Source organism: Mustela lutreola, chromosome 4, assembly GCF_030435805.1.
Source record: "Mustela lutreola isolate mMusLut2 chromosome 4, mMusLut2.pri, whole genome shotgun sequence".
NCBI classification, from domain to species: Eukaryota; Metazoa; Chordata; class Mammalia; order Carnivora; family Mustelidae; genus Mustela; species Mustela lutreola.
In genome coordinates, this window is record NC_081293.1 from 138769735 (window position 1) to 138791234 (window position 21500).

A 21500-nucleotide genomic window follows, 5' to 3' on the forward strand; every position below is an offset into this window, starting at 1 on the left:
ATTTGGGTACATATTCCTCAGGAGGTATCATTCCTCAGGATGTATCCCAGCATTACTTTACTGGGGTATAGGAATACCCATACTAGTACTTTAATGTATATTTGTGTTTATCAAAACAGTTAAAGTTCACTAATCATCAATATGCTGATTGACATTGGTACTCTCCTTGGTCCACATATCAAAATTAAGGGTGCTGCCATTTAATGGGTGAGGTATTCTGAGGAAACAATAGAAGTCCTACCATGTGAGGGGTAGTTACCTTCCCTTTTGTCATTCTTTTTCAGCATCTCATGATATTTCACAGCTTACATATACTCTGTCACGTTAATCCATTGATTATGCAGCATAAAGCAATCAACCATTATAAAGTGGACATATAAATTAGAAGATTCACACAATTTGAAATTGGTGATACTACAATCTCAGGTGAATGGCAACAGCAGGACAGGCACCCCTACTTCTAGTCCAAGCTCTTCCTCAGTCATGTTACAAGACCAGAACAATGATAATCCCATTTGCCAAAATGTCATCCTAAAATATCCAAACTGATAAGACTAATTGAGTGATGAACTTATATCTACTCTGGTCATTTTTACATATGCTATACCTAAAGTAGTTCAGCCATATAATTTATACATAAACAAATTAACAGCAGGAGCCATGTATGGAAGTTTTTACTAATGGGGTTATAGCATATAAAATTTTTGGAATCCATTAACCCAGAGGGTTAATTTCTGTCGTTATGAGGGTCCAGGCAGAGGGCACAAATGCTCCTTCCCACCTTGGCAGGAATGCCAAAACCCTCCTACTTCTACAGAGGATAATGACTGAAAAAAAGACACAGCCAAGATGGAAGTAAGATACTCCTGATTCTATTATACCTGGTAGCATGCCTCTCATTTTAACTTCCCACAACAATAAAATAAATTCATGGATTATGTGGGTTTTTTTAAAGATTTTATTTATTTATTTGATAGAGAGACAGTGAGAGAGAGCGTGAACAAGGAGAAGGTCAGAGGAAGAAGCATACTCCCCATGGAGCTGGGAGCCCGATGCGGGACTCAATCCCGGGACTCCAGGATCATGACCTGAGCTGAAGGCAGTTGTCCAACCAACTGAGCCACCCAGGCGCCCAGATTATGTGTTTTTGTCATTCCCCTCCAAAGAACTAAAAAAGAAAGAAAGAAAAAGAAAGAATTTGGGAAAGAGAGGGAGACTTACTTACTTTTTTTTTTTTTTTTTTTTTAGGAGAAATAGAGCACAGGCTGGAAAGGGTAGAGGGAGGGAGAGGAAGAAAGAGAATCTCAACCAGATTCCATGTTCACTGCAGAGCCTGGCGCAGGTCTTGATCTCCTGACCCTAAGATCATGACCTGAGACAAAATCAAGGGTTAAAAGTTTAACCAACTGAGCCACCCAGGTACTCCAAAATTTTTTTTAACTTTTTAAAGCTTCATACAAAGAAATCTTCACTGCCTAAGCTTGGTGGTAAGTCAGTTTCCATTATTAAAAATGTTAATGTGATTCCTCTTGGGATTTGGGTCTGGGGATCTGTGCCCTTACAAGTGGGCATGTTAGATAGATGGTTAGGATGAACCTTTATAGTCTAGCCACACATCCCTTAGCCTAGGGAAACTGCATTTCACTGATATCTGCAGGCCTTAGGAAGACCAAGAACTGAAATCAGTAACTAGAATTTAAAATAACACTCACTAGGTCTGAAATTTCCCAGAGAAAACATTTTTAATGCAGGCTTATATTCCATTTGCCAAGATTTACCATGAACATATAATTTGGGTCTATGTGCTGATTTTCAGATCATAAGCCCTATCTTCCAGATTCTCATATTAAACATTCATAAAGTATTGGAAGAGACAGAGTCATAAATAGACAGTAAAAAAACACTGTGGTGAACGACATAGTAGAAGTGTGAACAAAGTACTACAAAACCATCAAAGGCCAACCAACCAACTTGGCTAAATGACTCAGGAAAGTTTAGCATTAGGTTCCATGTTGAATAGGTTTCCAAAGATGGCTCACATGAGCAAGGGTAGAGAATTATCCAGGGGGAGTGTACCACATGTGCAAACGTATGGTGCCATGGGTATTCACGGGAATACTAAAAACTTCTCAGGTGGCTCAGTGTGGCTGGGAATTGTGTGGTGTGGGCAAAGTTAGGGCACAAAAATGAAGAGAAGAGAGGAAGAGAGTGGCAGAAGTTCAGACTGGCAAGACAGATCAAGATGAAATCTTAAGAGGCTTTTAATGTTTTTGGAGAATTTAGGCTTTGTCCTGGGGAACTACAGAACCATGATGGATTTTTAATTATGAGAGTGGTTAGATTTTTTTTCTTAGAAAGAAAAATCAAGGGCATAAGGCATAAGGTTCTCATCTATTTGTAAATTCTGACCCATTATTTACTGAGTTTTTGACTGTGTATTTCTGAATCCCTGACATTTTATGAAGTGGCTAACCCCACATCTCTTACACATGAACTTTAGAATGAATGTGCTCTATTAGCTCTAGCCTCTGATGTCATCTATACCCTATAGATATCTATATGATATCTATGTATCACCACTCCAATCCTGACTTTGGCTTACATTAAAATATATAAATATATTTGAATAAAATCGCAGTGGTCTAATTCAGAAAATCTTTGAGATTCATATTTTTTAAATTTATTTTTTTAATATTTTATATTATTTATAATATAAAATTTATATTTTAATATTTTATACTTATATTTAAAAATTTATATTTTAATATTTTGAGCACTTAAACATCATGGAAATGTCTCCGAAGTGAATTAAAACAAAATACAAGTATTTTGTGATCCTAGTAATTTAGGAGAGCAAATTAAAATCAATGTTTTTAATAATTTTTTTTTATTACTTCTCTAAAACCATAACAAAATGAATTCCATTCTCTACTCTTTGGAGGTGAGGTCATGTATCTTTACAGGCAAGGACAGGAGCTATTCAACCACCATTTAATCACTCTAATGGCAGCATCACTGCTAAGAAATCTGTATGTTAATGTTCAGTCTATAGGACTTTGGACTATAAGAGGTCATAGATGATAGGACCATTGCAGCATAAAGAAATGGATCACTTCTGAAACTGTGCATGGCCTTGTCCCCTGCCTCAAGCATAACCCCTCTCAATCTTCCACTTTTGGCCCCTTAACAGACCAATGATCAGTTGTAATCAGGCTGGACTAAGAAAAAAATCAACTTACAGGCACCACACTTCATACATCTTTATTTTTTTTTTTCTTTCCTTCATTTTTAATGTTTGTGGTTTAGTTACAGAAATTATCAAAAATATCCTCTACACTGACTTTTAAAGAAGCAAAAGTGCTAACTGTGATAACCAAGAGGCTCTTAAAAAGTAACTAACTGTTGCTAACAAATTCTACACACTCATTTAAAAATATTATTTTCACAAAATAACTCCCATATTTTTCACTCTTTCAAGTAACACTTTGCAGAGATCAGTCTTCTAGAATTTAGCCATGCTGGTATATAGTAAAGAAACTTTTATAACAAGACATTAAAACACCAAGCGGTTACTTTTTAATTCAGCCCAAGGTAAAATTCTGTAGTTTAAAGTCAGTGATCCATTGTGAAATTCAATTTCCCAATTGCTTAATTAATTTATGTATATAATTTAATTATATTTAATATATATGCATATCTGAGATGCAGTAAGCTTCCAAATAAAAATCTAGGACAGGATTCCAAAAACACCTGAGATTTTGTGTTTTTCTGAGTACAATCAGTAGGCATTTAAAAAATTAATTTTGTTTTACCCATTATGAAGTAAGTACCATTAGAAGACCAAAAATAATTAGTCACTGATTGTGAAATATAGTTATTAATGGACTACAGTGCTTCCTCCAGCCCCCCATCAAAATCTTTGTGAAGCTGCCTCACCCATTTTGTTCTCAGACTAGCCTCTATAAACTTCTGAATTAATAATTAACCTAATTTTATCTTTGTCATTTATTATTTCTTTGAAAATTAAAAAAAAATACTATGTAGAAATAAATACTAGTGACAAATTAAAGGGACAACTCTATTATATCAGAAATAAACACAGGAAAAGTCACCCAAAAAACACGGCACTGTCGTTTTGGCTGAGGAGTCAAGATGGTGGAGAAGTAGCAGGCTGAGACTACTTCAGCTAGCCGGAGATCAGCTAGATAGCTTATCTAAAGATTGCAAACACCTGAAAATCCATCGGCCGATGGAAGAGAAGAACAGCAATTCTGGAAACAGAAAAACAATCACTTTCTGAAAGGTAGGACCGGCGGAGAAGTGAATCCAAAGCGACAGGAAGATAGACCCCGGGGGGAGGGGCCGGCTACCGGCAAGTGGTGGAGCAAGCGGGTTCAGCGTGGCCTCAGGTCCCGCAGGGTCACAGAAGGATCGGGGGTGTCTGAGTGTCGCAGAGCTTGCGGGTATTGGAACGGGAAAGCCGGCTACAGAGACAGAGCTGACAGTAAGCTCACAGCTCGGTGTTACCTTGAACCGGTCACAGGCTCAGTGAGCTCGGAGCGCGGCTGGAGGTCAGGCAGACGGGAGTAACTGGGCGCAGTTCTCTGAGGGCGCACTGGGGAGTGCGGCCCTGGGCTCTCGGCTCCTCCGGGCCAGAGACCAGGAGGCCGCCATTTGTATTCCTGTCCTCCTGAACTCTACGGAAAGCGCTCAGGGAACAAAAGCTCCTGAAAGCAAACCCTAGCGGACTGCTCACCCCGGCCCATGGTAAGGGCGGTGTAATTCCGCCTGGGGCAAAGACACTTGAGAATCACTACAACAGGCCCCTCCCCCAGAAGATCAACAAGAAATCCAGCCGAGACCAGGTTCACCTACCAAGGAGTGCGGTTTCAATACCAAGGAGAGGAGCAGAATTCCAGAGGAGGAGAAAGCCAAGCACGGAACTCATGGCTTTTTCCCTGTGATATTTTTTAGTCTTGCAGTTAATTTAATTTTTTTCTTTTTCATTTTTTGTTTTTTTTCTCGCCTTCGGCTAAAATTTTTTTTTAACTTTTACCTTTTTCTTTTTTATCGGTTTTTAACTAGTTTATCTAATATATATATTTTTTCTTTTTTATATTTTTATTATGTGTTTTCTTTTTTTAAATTCTTTTCTTTTTTCTTTTTTTTTTCTTTCTTCCTTTTTGAACCGCTTTTTATCCCCTTTCTCCCCCCCTCACGATTTGGGAACTCTTCTAATTTGGTTAAATCATATTTTCCTGGGGTTGTTGCCACCCTTTTAGTATTTTCCTTGCTCCTTCATATACTCTTATCTGGACAAAATGACAAGACGGAAAAATTCAACACAAAAAAAAAGAACAAGAGGCAGTACCAAAGGCTAGGGACCTAATCTATACAGACATTGGTAATATGTCAGATCTAGAGTTCAGAATGACAATTCTCAAGGTTCTAGCCGGGCTCAAAAAAGGCATGAAAGATATTAAAGAAACTCTCTCGAGAGATATAAAAGCCCTTTCTGGAGAAATAAAAGAACTAAAATCTAACCAAGTTGAAATCAAAAAAGCTATTAATGAGGTGCAATCAAAAATGGAGGCTCTCATGGTAGGATAAATGAGGCAGAAGAAAGAATTAGTGATATAGAAGACCAAATGACAGAGAATAAAGAAGCTGAGCAAAAGAGGGACAAACAGCTACTGGACCACAAGGGGAGAATTCGAGAGATAAGTGACACCATAAAACGAAACAACATTAGAATAATTGGGATTCCAGAAGAAGAAGAAGAAAGAGAGAGGGGAGCAGAAGGTATACTGGAGAGAATTATTGGGGAAAATTCCCCCAATATGGCAAAGGGAACGAGCATCAAAATTCAGGAGGTTCAGAGAACGCCCCTCAAAATCAATAGAATAGGCCCATACCCCGTCACCTAATAGTAAAATTTACAAGTCTCAGTGACAAAGAGAAATTCCTGAAAGCAGCCCGGGAAAAGAAGTCTGTAACATACAATGGTAAAAATATTAGATTGGCAGCTGACTTATCCACAGAGACCTGGCAGGCCAGAAAGAGCTGGCATGATATTTTCAGAGCACTAAATGAGAAAAACATGCAGCCAAGAATAGTATATCCAGCTAGGCTATCATTGAAAATAGAAGGAGAGATTAAAAGCTTCCAGGACAAACAAAAACTGAAAGAATTGGCAAACACCAAACCAGCTCTACAGGAAATATTGAAAGGGGTCCTCTAAGCAAAGAGAGAGCCTACAAGTGGTAGATCAGAAAGGAACAGAGACCATATACAGTAACAGTCACCTTACAGGCAATACAATGGCACTAAATTCATATCTCTCAATAGTTACCCTGAATGTTAATGGGCTAAATGCCCCTGTCAAAAGACACAGGGTATCAGAATGGATAAAAAAACAAAACCCATCTATATGTTGCCTCCAAGAAACTCATTTTAAGCCCGAAGACACCTCCAGATTTAAAGTGAGGGGGTGGAAAAGAATTTACCATGCTAATGGACATCAGAAGAAAGCAGGAGTGGCAATACTTATATCAGATCAATTAGATTTTAAGCCAAATACTCAACAAAATACTAGCTAATAGGATTCAACAGTACATTAAAAAGATTATTCACCACGACCAAGTGGGATTTATTCCAGTGCTGCAAGGTTGGTTCAACATCTGCAAAACAGTCAATGTGATACAACACATCTGTAAAAGAAAGAACAAGAACCATAAGCGTTGACTATAGTAAGAGATGAGGAAGGACACTATATCATACTCAAAGGGTGTGTCCAACAAGAAGATCTAACAATTTTAAATATCTATGCCCCCAACGTGGGAGCAGCCAACTATATAAACCAATTAATAACAAAATCAAAGAAACACATCAACAATAATACAATAATAGTAGGGGACTTTAGCACTCCCCTCACTGAAATGGACAGATCATCCAAGCAAAAGATCAGCAAGGAAATAAAGGTCTTAAACGACACACTGGACCAGATGGACATCACAGATATATTCAGAACATTTCATCCCAAAACAACAGAATACACATTCTTCTCTAGTGCACATGGAACATTCTCCAGAAGAGATCACATCCTGGGTCCTAAATCAGGACTCAACCGGTATCAAAAGATTGGGATCATTCCCTGCATATTTTCAGACCACAATGCTCTAAAGATAGAACTCAACCACAAAAGGAAGTTTGGAAAGAACCCAAATACATGGAGACTATACAGCATCCTTCTAAAGAATGAATGGGTCAACCGGGAAATTAAAGAAGAATTGAAAAAAATCATGGAAATAAATGATAATGAAATACAACGGTTCAAAATCTGTGTGACACAACAAAGGCACTCCTGAGAGGAAAATATATAGCGGTATAAGCCTTTCTCAAGAAACAAGAAAGGTCTCAGGTACACAACCTAACCCTACACCTAAAAGAGCTGGAGAAAGAACAAGAAAGAAACCCTAAGCCCAGCAGGAGAAGAGAAATCATAAAGATCAGAGCAGAAATCAATGGAATAGAAACCAAAAAAACAATAGAACAAATCAACGAAACTAGGAGCTGGTTCTTTGAAAGAATTAATAAAATTGACAAACCCCTGGCCAGATTTATCAAAAAGAAAAGAGAAAGGACCCAAATAAATAAAATCATGAATGAAAGAGGAGAGATCACAACTAACTCCAAAGAAATACAAACTATTATAAGAACATACTATGAGCAACCCTACGCCAATAAATTTGACAATCTGGAAGAAATGGATGCATTCCTAGAAACATATAAACTACCACAACTGAACCAGGAAGAAATAGAAAGCCTGAACAGACCCATAACCAGTAAGGAGATTGAAACAGTCATTAAAAATCTCCAAACAAACAAAATCCCAGGGCCAGATGGCTTCCCGGGGGAATTCTACCAAACATTTAAAGAAGAACTAATGCCTATTCTCCTGAAACTGTTCCAAAAAATAGAAATGGAAGGAAAACTTCCAAACTCATTTTATGAGGCCAGCATCACCTTGATCCCCAAACCAGACAAGGATCCCATCAAAAAAGAGAGCTACAGACCAATATCCTTGATGAATACAGATGCAAAAATACTCAACAAAAGACTAGCCAATAGGATTGAAAAGTACATTAAAAAGATTATTCACCACGACCAAGTGGGATTTATTCCAGGGCTGCAAGGTTGGTTCAACATCCGCAAATCAGTCAATGTGATACAACACATCAATAAAAGAAAGAACAAGAACCATATGATACTCTCAATAGATGCTAAAAAGCATTTGACAAAGTACAGCATCCCTTCCTGATCAAAACTCTTCAAAGTGTAGGGATAGAGGGCACATACCTCAATATCATCAAAGCCATCTATGAAAAACCCACTGCAAATATCATTCTCAATGGAGAAAAACTGAAAGCTTTTCCACCAAGGTCAGGAACAAGGCAGGGATGTCCATTATCACCACTGCTATTCAACATAGTACTAGAGGTCCTAGACTCAGCAATCAGACAACAAAAGGAAATTAAAGGCATCCAAATCGGCAAAGAAGAAGTCAAATTATCACTCTTCACAGACGATATGATACTATATGTGGAAAACCCAAAAGACTCCACTCCAAAACTGCTAGAACTTATACAGGAATTCAGTAAAGTGTCAGGATATAAAATCAATGCACAGAAATCAGTTGCATTTCTCTACACCAACAACAAGACAGAAGAAAGAGAAATTAAGGAGTCCATCCCATTTACAATTGCTCCCAAAACCATAAGATACCTAGGAATAAACCTAACCAAAGAGGCACAGAATCTATACTCAGAAAACTATAAAGTACTCATGAAAGAAATTGAGGAAGACACAAAGAAATGGAAAAATGTTCCATGCTCCTAGATTGGAAGAATAAATATTGTGAAAATGTCTATGCTACCTAAAGCAATCTACACATTTAATGCAATTCCTATCAAAGTACCATCCATCTTTTTCAAAGAAATGGAACAAATAATGCTAAAATTTATATGGAACCAGAAAAGACCTCGAATAGCCAAAGGGATATTGAAAAAGAAAGCCAACGTTGGTGGCATCACAATTCCGGACTTCAAGCTCTATTACAAAGCTGTCATCATCAAGACAGCATGGTACTGGCACAAAAATAGACACATGGATCAATGGAACAGAATAGAGAGCCCAGAAATAGACCCTCAACTCTATGGTCAACTAATCTTCGACAAAGCAGGAAAGAATGTCCAATGGAAAAAAGACAGCCTCTTCAATAAATGGTGCTGGGAAAATTGGACAGCCACATGCAGAAAAATGAAATTGGACCATTTCCTTACACCACACACAAAAATAGACTCAAAATGGATGAAGGACCTCAATGTGGGAAAGGAATCCATCCAAATCCTTGAGGAGAACACAGGCAGCAACCTCTTCGACCTCAGCCGCAGCAATATCTTCCTAGGAACAACGCAAAAGGCAAGGGAAGCAAAGGCAAAAATGAACTATTGGGATTTCATCAAGATCAAAAGCTTTTGCACAGCAAAGGAAACAGTTAACAAAATCAAAAGACAACTGACAGAATGGGAGAAGATATTTGCAAACGACATATCAGATAAAGGACTAGTGTCCAGAATCTATAAAGAACTTAGCAAACTCAACACCCAAAGAACAAATAATCCAATCAAGAAATGGGCAGAGGACATGAACAGACATTTCTGCAAAGAAGACATCCAGATGGCCAATAGACACATGAAAAAGTGCTCCATATCACTCAGCATCAGGCAAATACAAATCAAAACCACAGTGAGATATCACCTCACACCAGTCAGAATGGCTAAAATCAACAAGTCAGGAAATGACAGATGCTGGCGAGGATGCGGAGAAAGGGGAACCCTCCTACACTGTTGGTGGGAATGCAAGCTGGTGCAACCACTCTGTAAAACAGCATGGTGGTTCCTCAAAATGTTGAAAATAGAACTGCCCTATGACCCAGCAATTGCACTATTGGGTATTTACCCTAAAGATACAAACGTAGTGATCCAAAGGGGCACGTGCACCCGAATGTTTATAGCAGCAGTGTCCACAATAGCCAAATTATGGAAAGAACCTAGATGTCCATCAACAGATGAATGGATCAAGAAGATGTGGTATATATACACAATGGAATACTATGCAGCCATCAAAAGAAATGAAATCTTGCCATTTGCGACAACATGGATTGAACTAGAGCGTATCATGCTTAGCGAAATAAGTCAAGCAGAGAAAGACAACTATCATATGATCTCCCTGATATGAGGAAGTGGTGATGCAACATGGGGGCATAAGTCGGTAGGAGAAGAATAAATGAAACAAGATGGGATTGGGAGGGAGACAAACCATAAGTGACTCTTAATCTCACAAAACAAACTGAGGGTTGCTGGGGGGAGGGGGTTTGGGAGAAGGGGTGGGATTATGGACATTGGGGAGGGTATGTGCTTTGGTGAGTGCTGTGAAGTGTGTAAACCTGGTGATTCACAATCCTGTACTCCTGGGGATAAAAATATATGTTTATAAAAAATAAAAAATTAAAAAAAAAACCACGGCACTGTCAATCAAGTAGCAACAAAATCACTTGTTATTGGGGAAAACTATTTACAATAGAAAAAAATCTATTGTGATATTCTTCTCTGATGTTTTGGCATCAGGACACTGATACAAATTTTATAATACTGCTAAAAATTAATTTTGAAAATCGTGTTGGCAAAAGAACATTATTGTGAATTGTATAATTTTAAATGGAAAGAGAACAGATTTTAGAGTGAATTTGACCTGAACTCACATTCCCTCTCTGTCACTTATCCATCTGAGCCTAAATTTCTTCATCTGGAAAAATATCTGCTCATTCATTTACTCATTCATTCAATAAATATTCACCTAGCAAATACTTGGGGACATTACTATGCAAAGCTTTGAAAATATATTATGTATCTGTACCATGCCCTCCTGAAGCTTAATCTGTAGTTAGGGAAACAAATATTAGACAGCTAATTAGACAGCTAATTAATGTTTAATTACCATTGTGACAACTCTGAATGAAAAACATTTATCAAGGAATCCTGACCTCTCTAATCTAGAGTCAGGGAAAGCTCCAGGAGAAAGTGATAACCGAAATAAATTTGAACCAATCGAGAGTAATTAACTATGTATATTAGGGAAGAGGGCCAGAAGGATGGAAATGCAGAAAGGGAGAGAATGAAAGGAGAGAAGGCTTTCTGAAATAGGCAAGGACCATAGAATATCTGGTAAGTGTTTTAGTTTCTAACCTAAGGACAAGAGCTACTGAAGTGATTTAAGGTATAAGACATCTTGAGAGCTTTGACATTTTTTGAAAAGATAGCTCTGATTACAGTGGGGGAAAAAATGGATTAAAAGGGAGAAGGGTGGGGATAAATGAGGGAAACCAGCTAGAAAACAATTGCATTTGTTCAGTTGAGAGTAAAAGTCATTTGCAATAGAGTGGTGAAGATGGGAATGGAAAGAAGTCAAGATACTTGAGAAACATTTAAGTTACATTTGGCAGGACTCCAAGTTAGATTTTATTATGCATGATGAGGCTGGAGTGTGGGGGGTCAGTTCTGGGCATCTCGAGTTCAGAGCGCCTGTGAGATATCCAAATAGAAATGGCCATTTAGTAGTTGAATATATGGATACAGAGCTCAGAGAGGGAGTTAGAGCTGCACATACTCATGTAGATCATAATTCTTACCCCATATAAGTGAAAGACCTATACTCTGAAAACTATAAAACACTGATGAAAGATATTGAAGACAACACAAAGAAATGGAAAGACACTCCATGCTCATGGATTGGAATAACAAACATTATTAAAATGTCTATACTACCCAAAGCAATCTACACATCTAATGCAATTCCTATCAAAATACCAACAGCACTTTTCACAGAGCTAGAAGAAAGAATCCTAAAATTTGTATGGAACCACAAGAGACCCTGAATAACTGAAGAAATCTTGAAAAAGAAAACCAAAGCTGGAGGCATCACAATTCCCAACTGCAAGTTACATTATAAAACTCTAGTGATCAAAACTATAGTATGGTACTGGCACAAAAATCAACATACAGATCAATGGAACAGAACAGAAGGCCCAGAAACAAACTCTCAACTACAGGTCAATTCATCTTGGATAAAGCAGGAAAGAATAGCCAATGGAAAAAAAAAAAAAAAAAACAGTCTCTTCAACAAATGGTGTTGGGAAACTGCACAGTAACATGCAAAAGAATGAAACTGGGACACTTATACTATACACAAAAATAAATTCAAAGTGGATTAAAGACCTAAATGTGAGACATGAAGCTAGCAAAATCCTCCAGGACAATACAGGCAGTAACCTCTTTGACATGAGCCATAGCAACTTCTTTCTAGATCTGTCTCCTGAGGCAATGGAAACAAAGGCAAAAATGAACTATTGGGACTTCATCAAAACAGAAAGTTACAGAGCAAAGGAAAGAATCAACAAAACTAAAAGGCAACATATAGAATGGAAGAAGATAGATACAAATGATATACCTGATATAGGATTAGTATCCAAAATATATAAAGAACTTATAAAACTCAATACCTCCAAAATGAATAATCTAATTAAAAAATGGGCAGAAAACATGAATAGACATTTTTTAGGAGAAGATATACAGATGACTAACAGACACAGGAAAAGGTGCTCAACATCACCCATCATTAGGGAAATGCAAATCAAAACTACAACCAAGTATCACCTCACATCTGTCAGAATACCTAACATCAACAACATGAGAAACAACAGGTGTTAATGACAATGTTGAAAAAGGAGAACTCTCTTGCACTGTCGGTGGGCATGCAAACTGGGGCAGGCACTATGGAAAACAGTATGGTGTTTCCTCAAGAACTTAAAAATAGAACTACTCTATGATCCAGCAATTTCACTACTAGGTATTTACCCAAAGAATACAAAAATACTAATTCAGAGGGATACATGCACCCTGATGTTTATAGCAGCATTATCAACAATAGCCAAATTATGGAAACTGCCCAAAGGTCCTTTGACTGATGAACAAATAAAGATGATGTAGGAGATATATATAGATATAGATAGATAGATAGATAGATCTATATAGATAGATATATAATGGAATATTACTCAGCCATTAAAAAGAATGAAATCTTGCTATTTGCAATGATGTCAATGGAGCTAAAGAGTATTACACTAAGTAAATAAGAGTAAGTAAACAAGTAAAATAAGAAAAACAAACACCATATGATTTCACTTGTATATGGAATTTAAGAAACAAAATAAATGTGTGAAGAGAAAATAAAAAAGAGAAAAGGGCAAACCAAGAAACAGACTCCTAGCTATAGAGAACAAACTGATGGTGACCAGGAGAAGGTGAATGGGGAGATGTGTTAAATAGGATATGGGGGGATTAAGGACCACACTTGTGATGAGTACTGGGTGTTCTATGGAAGTTTTGAATCATCAAATTCTACCCCTAAAACTAATATTACACTATATGTTAAATAACTGGAATTTAAATAAAAACTTGAGAGAAAAAATAAATTCCATATTACCATATAGTGTAATATTAATTTCAAGAATATAATTTAGTGATTCATCACTTATACTCATCACTTATATGCAACACCCAGTACTCATCACAAGTGCCCTTATTTAACCCATCCTCCCCACCTTCCTTCCCTACAACAAATCTCAATTTGTTCTCTGTAGTTAAGTGCTAACTGGAATTTTTTTTAAGATTATTTATTTATTTATTGAGAGAGAGAGAGAGAGAAAAATAGGGGAGGGACAACAGAGAGGGAGAGGGAGAAGCAGATTCCTCACTGAGCAGGAGCATGGAATCATGACCTGAGCTGAAGGCAGACGCTCAATCAACCCCAAGATTTAAATAAAAACAAAAAAATTACCTCATATCTGTCAAATAAATTCAATATAAAATGTGTCTAGTAATATTTGAAACTTAGTAGGTACTCATCACACTCCTAAGCAACCTCCTCATCTATATAGTGAACTTCTTCCCTGAGTGAGGACAGCTAGTCTGAGTCCCATTTCCCAGGCTAAGATCTATAAATAACAAAGTAATGGCTTTGATCCCATAAAGTATTCAGATACTTCCAAATGACCTCTGTGATGATTCTAAAAACATCCTATAGGTCACTGAAGTAAAAAAAGTTGTATCTTAGAGTCCCATCCAGCCATTTGGCAGAGAAGAGCATGCAAATAAGAGCCCAAGCTTTCTGTAAGGAAAGCTTCAAGTGACAGGGAAAGCTTCATGAGGTAAAAGCATATGTTAAGTCAACAATGTTCAGGTTCCAAACCTCCTAGCCAAATTTCTCAAAAGGAACTCCTGCTCTAGGAAATAGCTATGCTTCTCAACCTGCATGCTCTCTTACCGATTTGGGGGGATGCCCAGACATACTCAGGTTCCTTATGTGGTAACTATACCTATAGTTTAAACACAATTTTTTTCCAAAACATATCATTTGGGGGAAAATCACTACTCATAACAAGATACTACATACCAGAGGAGTCAAGATGGTGGAGAAGTAGCAAGCTAAGATGACATCAGGTAGCAGATCAGCTAGATAGCTTATCAAACTATTCTGAACACCTACAAATCCAACAAGATATCAAAGATAAGAAGAGGAACAAATCTAGAAACAGAAAATTGACCACTTTCTCAAAGGTAGGACCAGTGGAGAAGTGAATCCAAAGCAACAGGAAGATAGACCTCAGGGGGAGGGACCAACTCCCGGCAAGCGGCAGAGCAATGGAGCACAAAATCAGGACTTTCAAAAGTCTCCTCCAATGAGGGACATCACTTCAGAGGCTAAACCGGGGTGAGCCCACGCAGGGCCAGTGTGGCCTCAGCTCCCGTGGGGTCACATAAGGATCAGGGGTGTCTGAGTATCTCAGAGCTTGCAGGTACTAGAACAGGAAAGCCGGCTACAGAGACAGAGCCAAGGAGTGAGGTCTCAACTCGGGGTTACCTTAAACCATAATCCATAATCCATGGCACAGGCCACTGCTCTGTGTGTGGGGTCCCCACAAGATCCGGAAATACTCCCCCTGGAAGAGCTCAGGGATCTGTGGGGTTCAGAGACCCCAGGCAGAGCTGTGTGCCAGAGACAGAGACACTTGGTCACAGGCTGGGTGAGCTTGGAGCACAGCCAGAGGCCAGGGAGACAGGAGCAATGGGGGGTTTTCTCTGAGGGCTCACTAAGGAGTGGGGCCCCAAACTCTTGGCTCCTCCGGGCCAGAGATTTGGAGGTCACCATTTTCATTACCATCCTCCAGAACTCTACGGAAAGCGCTCAGGGAACAAAAGCTCCCGAAAGCGAACCCGAGCCAATTACTTAGCCTGGCCCCTGATAAGGGTGGTGTAATTCTGCCTCAGGCAAAGACACTCCAGAATCACTACAACAGGCCTCTCCCCCAGAAGATCAACAAGAAATCCAGCCAAGACCAAATTCACTTACCAAGGAGAACAGCAGAATTCCAAAGGGGGAGAAAGCAAAGCATGGAATTCATGGCTTTCTCCCCGCGATTCTTTAGTCTTGCAAAGATAATGAAATTTTTTAAATTTTTTTCTTCTGCTAAATTTTTTTAAACTTTTACCCTTTCCTCTTTTAACGTTTTTTAATTTATCTTAACAAAAACTTTCATTAAAAATAATAATAATCTTTTTTGTACCTTCATTATTATAGTCATATTTTATACTTCATTGTATCTAACTTTATTTTTTGTATACACATACGATTTTTTCTTCTAAAAAATTTGGGGTACAACTTCTAATAGATCAAAATACAGCCTAAATTTAGCACTGGGCTTGTTCTAGTATCCAGCCTGAGCAAATTCTCCCCACTTTCTTTTTCTTTATTCTCCCAACCTACTTAACTTATCAACTCCTTTTTTAGAAATTAAAAAATGTTTTTCATCTTTATAGTCATATTCCATCCCTTCATTGTGTTTACCCTTATATACGTTTTTCATTCTTTAAAAGTTTGGGAGGTAGTGTCTTCTAAGAGACCAAAATACCCCCAAAATTAAGTAATTAAGTGGGTGACCCTGTTCTAGTCACCAGTCTAATATATATATATATATATATATATATATACATATATATATATAATTTTTTCTTTTTTAATATTGTTTCTTTATTTGTTTTGTTTTCTTAATTTTTTTTTCTGAACTTGTTTTTACTCCCTTCCATCCCCCTCATGATTTGGAGTCTCTTCTGATTTGGTTAAAGCACATTTTCCTGGGGTCTTTGCCACCCTTTTAGTATTTTATCTGCTCCTTCAAATATTCTTATCTAGACAAAATGACAAGGTGGAAAAACTCACCAGAAAAAAAGAAAAAAGAATAAGAGGCAGTACTGAGGGCTAGGGACGTAATCAATACAGACATTGGTAATATGTTAGATCTAGACTTCAGAATGGTGATTCTTAAGATTCTAGCCAGGCTAGAAAAAGGCATGGAAGATATTAGAGAAACCCCATCCAGAGAAATAAAAGCCCTTTATGGAGAAATAAAAGAATTAAAATCTAACCAAGTTGAAATCAAAAAAGCTATTAGTGAGATGCAATAAAAAATGGAGGCTCTTACTGCTAGGATAAATGAGGCAGAAGAAAGAATTAGTGATATAGAAGAACAAATGACAGAGAATAAAGAAGCTGAGCAAAAGAGATACAACTACTGGACCATGAGGGGAGAATTCGAGAGATAAGTGATACCATAAGATGAAACAACATTAGAATAATTGGGATTCCAGAAGAAGAAGAAAGAGAGAGGGGAGCAGAAGGTATATTGGAGAGAATTATTGGAGAGAATTTCCCTAATATGGCAAAGGGAACAAGCATCAGAATCCAGGAGGTGCAGAGAAACCCCTCAAAACCGATAAGAATAGGTCCACACCCCATCATCTAATAGTAAAACTCACAAGTCTTAGAGACAAACAGAAAATCCTGAAAGCAGCCCAGGACAAGAAGTCTGTAACATACAATGGTAAAAATATTAGATTGGCAGCAGACATTTATCCACAGAGACCTGGCAGGCCAAAAAGAACTGGCATGATATATTCAGAGTACTAAATGCAAAAAACATGCAGCCAAGAATACTATATCCAGCTAGGCTATCATTGAAAATAGAAGGAGAGATAAAAAGCTTCCAGGACAAACAAAAACTGAAAGAATTGGCAAACACCAAACCAGCTCTACAGGAAATCTTGAAAGGGGTCCTCTAAGCAAAGAGAGACCCTAAAAAGTAGTAGATCAGAAAGGAACAGAGACAATATACAGTAACAGTCACCTTATAGGCAATACAATGGCACCAAATTCATATCTCTCAATAGTTACCCTGAATGTAAATTGGATAAATGCCCCAATCAAAAGACATAGGGTATCAGAATGCATAAAAAAACAAAACTCCTCAATATGCTGCCTACAAGAAACTCATTTTAGACCCAAAGACACCTCCAGATTTAAAGTGAGGGGGTGGAAAACAATTTACCATGCTAATGTACATCAAAAGAAAGCTGGGGTGGCAATCCTTAGATCAATTAGATTTTAAGCCAAAGACTATAATAAGGGATTATATCATACACAAATGGTCTGTCCAACAAGAAGATCTAATAATTTTAAATATCTATGCCCCTAACATGGGAGCAGCCAACTACATAAACCAAATAATAACAAAATCAAAGAAACACATTGACAATAATATAATAATAGTAGGGCACTTTAAAACTCCCCTCACTGAAATGAACAGATCATCCCAGCAATAGATCAACAAGAAAATAAAGGCCTTAAATGACACACTGGACCAGACTGACATCACAGATATATTCAGAACATTCCATCCCAAAGCAAAAGAATACACATTCTTCTCTAGTGCACATGGAACATTCTCCAGAATAGATCACATTCTGAGTCATAAATCAGGTCTCAACCAGTATCAAAAGATTGGGATCATTCCCTGTATATTTTCAGGGCACAATACTCTGAAGCTAGAATTCAAACACAAAAGGAAAATTGGAAAGAACCCAAATACATGGAGACTAAACAGCATCCTTCTGAAGAATGAATGGGTCAACCAGGAAATTAAAGAAGAATTGAAAAAATTCATGGAAACAAATGATAATGAAAACACAATGCTTTGAAATCTGTGGGACACAGCAGAGGCTGTTCTGAGAGGAAAACATATAGTGATACAAGCCTTTCTCAAGAAACTAAAAAGGTCTCAAGTACACAACCTAACCCTACACCTAAAGGACCTGGAGAAAGAATAGCAAAGAAAGCCTAAACCCAGCAGGAGAAGAGAAATCATAAAAATCACAGCAGAAATCAATGAAATAGAAACAACAACAGCAAAAATAGAACAAATCAATGAAAGTAGGACCTGGTTCTTTGAAATGAATTAATAAAATTAATAAACCCCTGGCCAGACTTATCAAAAAGAAAAGAGAAATTAATAAAATCATCAATGAAAGAGGAAAGATCACAACCAACACCAAACAAACAATTATAAGAACATATTATGAGCAAGTATATGCCAGCAAATTTGAAAATCTGGAAGAAATGGAGGCATTCCTAGAGACATATAAACTACCAAAACTGAACCAGGAAGAAACAGAAAACCTGAATAGACTCATAACCAGTAAGGAGATTGAAACAGTCATCAAAAATCCAAACAAAAGCCCAGGGCCAGACAGCTTCCTAGGGGAATTTTACCAAATATTTAAAGGAGAATTAATTCTTATTCTCCTGAAATTGTTCCAAAAAATAGAAATGGAAGAAAAACTCCCATCACCTTGATCCCAAAACCAGACAAGGATCCCATCAAAAAAGAGAATTACAGACCATATCCTTGATGAACACAGATGCAAAAATTCTCACCAAACTACTAGCCAATAGGATCCAACAGTACATTAAAAGGATTACTCACCATGACCAAGTGGGATTTATTCCAGGGCTGCAAGGTTGATTCAACATCCGCAAATCAATCCATGTGATCCAATACATTAATAAAAGAAAGAAAAGGAACCATATGATACTCTCAATAGATGCTAAAAAAGCATTTGACAAAGTACAGCATCCCTTCCTGATCAAAACCCTTCAAAGTGTAGGGATAGAGGGCACATACTTCAATATTATCAAAGCCACCTATGAAAAACCCACTGCAAATATCATTCTCAATGGAGAAAAACTGAAAGCTCTTCCGCTAAGGTCAGGAACATGGCAGGGATGTCCATTATCACCACTGCTATTCAACATAGTACTGGAAGTCCTAGCCTCAGCAATAAGACAACAAAAAGAAATTAAAGGCATCCAAATTGGCAAAGAAGAAATCAAACTATCACTCTTTGCAGATGATATGATACTATATGCGGAAGACCCAAAAGACTCCACTCCAAATCTGCTAGAACCTGTACAGGAATTCAGTAAAGTGTCAGGATATAAAAATCAATGCACAGAAATCAGTTGCATTTCTCTACACCAACAACAAGACAGAAGAAAGAGAAATTAAGGAGTCCATCCCATTTACAATTGCTCCCAAAACCATAAGATACCTAGGAATAAACCTAACCAAAGAGGCAAAGAATCTATAATCAGAAAACTATAAAGTACTCACAAAATAAATGGAGGAAGACACACACACAAAAAAATGGAAAATGTTCCATGCTCCTGGATTGGAAGGACAAATATTGTGAAAATATCTCTGCTACCTAAAGCAATCTACACATTTAAGGCAATCCCTATCAAAATACCATCAGTTTTTTTCCAAAGAAATTGAATAATCCTAAAATGTATATAGAACCAGAAAAGACCTCGAATAGCCAAAGGAATATTGAAAAAGAAAGCCAAAGTTGGTAGCATCACAATTCTAGACTTCAAGCTTTATTACAAAGCTGTCATCATCAAGACAGTATGGTAACGGCACAAAAACAGACGCACAGATCAATGGAACAGGATAGAGAGCCCAGAAATAGCCCCTCAACTCTACGGTCAACTAATATTTGACAAAGCTGAAAGGAATGTCCAATGGAGAAAAGACAGCCTCTTAAACAAATGGTGTTTGGAACATTGAACAGTCACATGCAGAAAAATGAAATTGGACCATTTCCTTATACCACACACAAAAATAGACTCAAAATGGATGAAATACCTCAATGTGAGAAAGGAATCCATCAAAATCCTTGAGGAGAACACTGGCAGCAACCTCTTTGGCCACAGCAACTTCTTCCCAGAAACATCGCTAAAGGCAAGGGAAGCAAGGGAAAAAATGAACCACTGGGATTTCATCAAGATCAAAAGCTTTTTCATAGCAAAGGAAACAGTTAACAAAACCAAAAGACAACTGACAGAATGGGAGAAGATATTTGCAAATGACATATCAGATAAAGGGCTAGTGTCCAAAATTTATAAAGAACTTAGCAAACTCAACACCCAAAGAACAAATAATCTAATCAAGAAATGGGCAGAAGACATGAACAGACATTTCTGCAAAAAAGACATCTAGATGGCCAACAGACACATGAAAAAATGCTCCAGATCACTCAGAATCAGGGAAGTACAAATCAAAAGCACAATGAGATACCACCTCACAGCAGTCAGAATGGCTAAAATTAACAAGTCAGGAAATAACAGATGCTGACGAGGATGCAGAGAAAGGGAACGCTCCTACACTGTTGATGGGAATGCAAGCTGGTGAAGGCACTCTGGAAAACAGCATGGAGGTTCCTCAAAAAGTTGAAAATAGAGTTACCTTACAACCCAGCAATTGCACTACTGGGTATTTACCCTAAAGATACAAACGTAGTGATGTGAAGGGGCATGTGCACCCGAATTTTTATAGCAGCAATGTCCACAATAGTCAAACTATGGAAAGAACATAGATGTCCATCAACAGATGAATGGATAAAGAAGAAGTGGTATATATATATACAATGGAATACTATGCAGCCATCAAAAGAAATACAGTCTTGCTATTTGTAATGACGTGGATGGAGCTAGAGGGTATTATGCTTAGCGAAATAAGTCAATCGGAGAAAGACAACTATCATATGATCTCCCTGATATGAGGAAGTGGAGATGCAACGTGGGGGGTTTGGGGAGTAGGAAAAGAATAAATGGAACAAGATGGGATTGGTAGGGAGAAAAACCATAAGAGACTCTTAATGTCACAAAACAAACTGAGGGTGGCCAGCTAGAGGGGCGTAGGGGGAGGGTGTGTGCTATGGTGAGTGCTGTGAAGTGTGTAAACCTGGAAATTCACAGACCTAAATTCACAGGCTAATAATACATTATATGTTTATAAAAAATATTTTTTTTTAAAAAGTTACTACTTATTATATCTCTAGGTACAGGTCTATTTCCAAGCAAAACATTTATAGACTTTCTTTGAAAGAAAGACCTGTTATCAAAAAAAAAAAAAAAAAAAAAAAAACCCT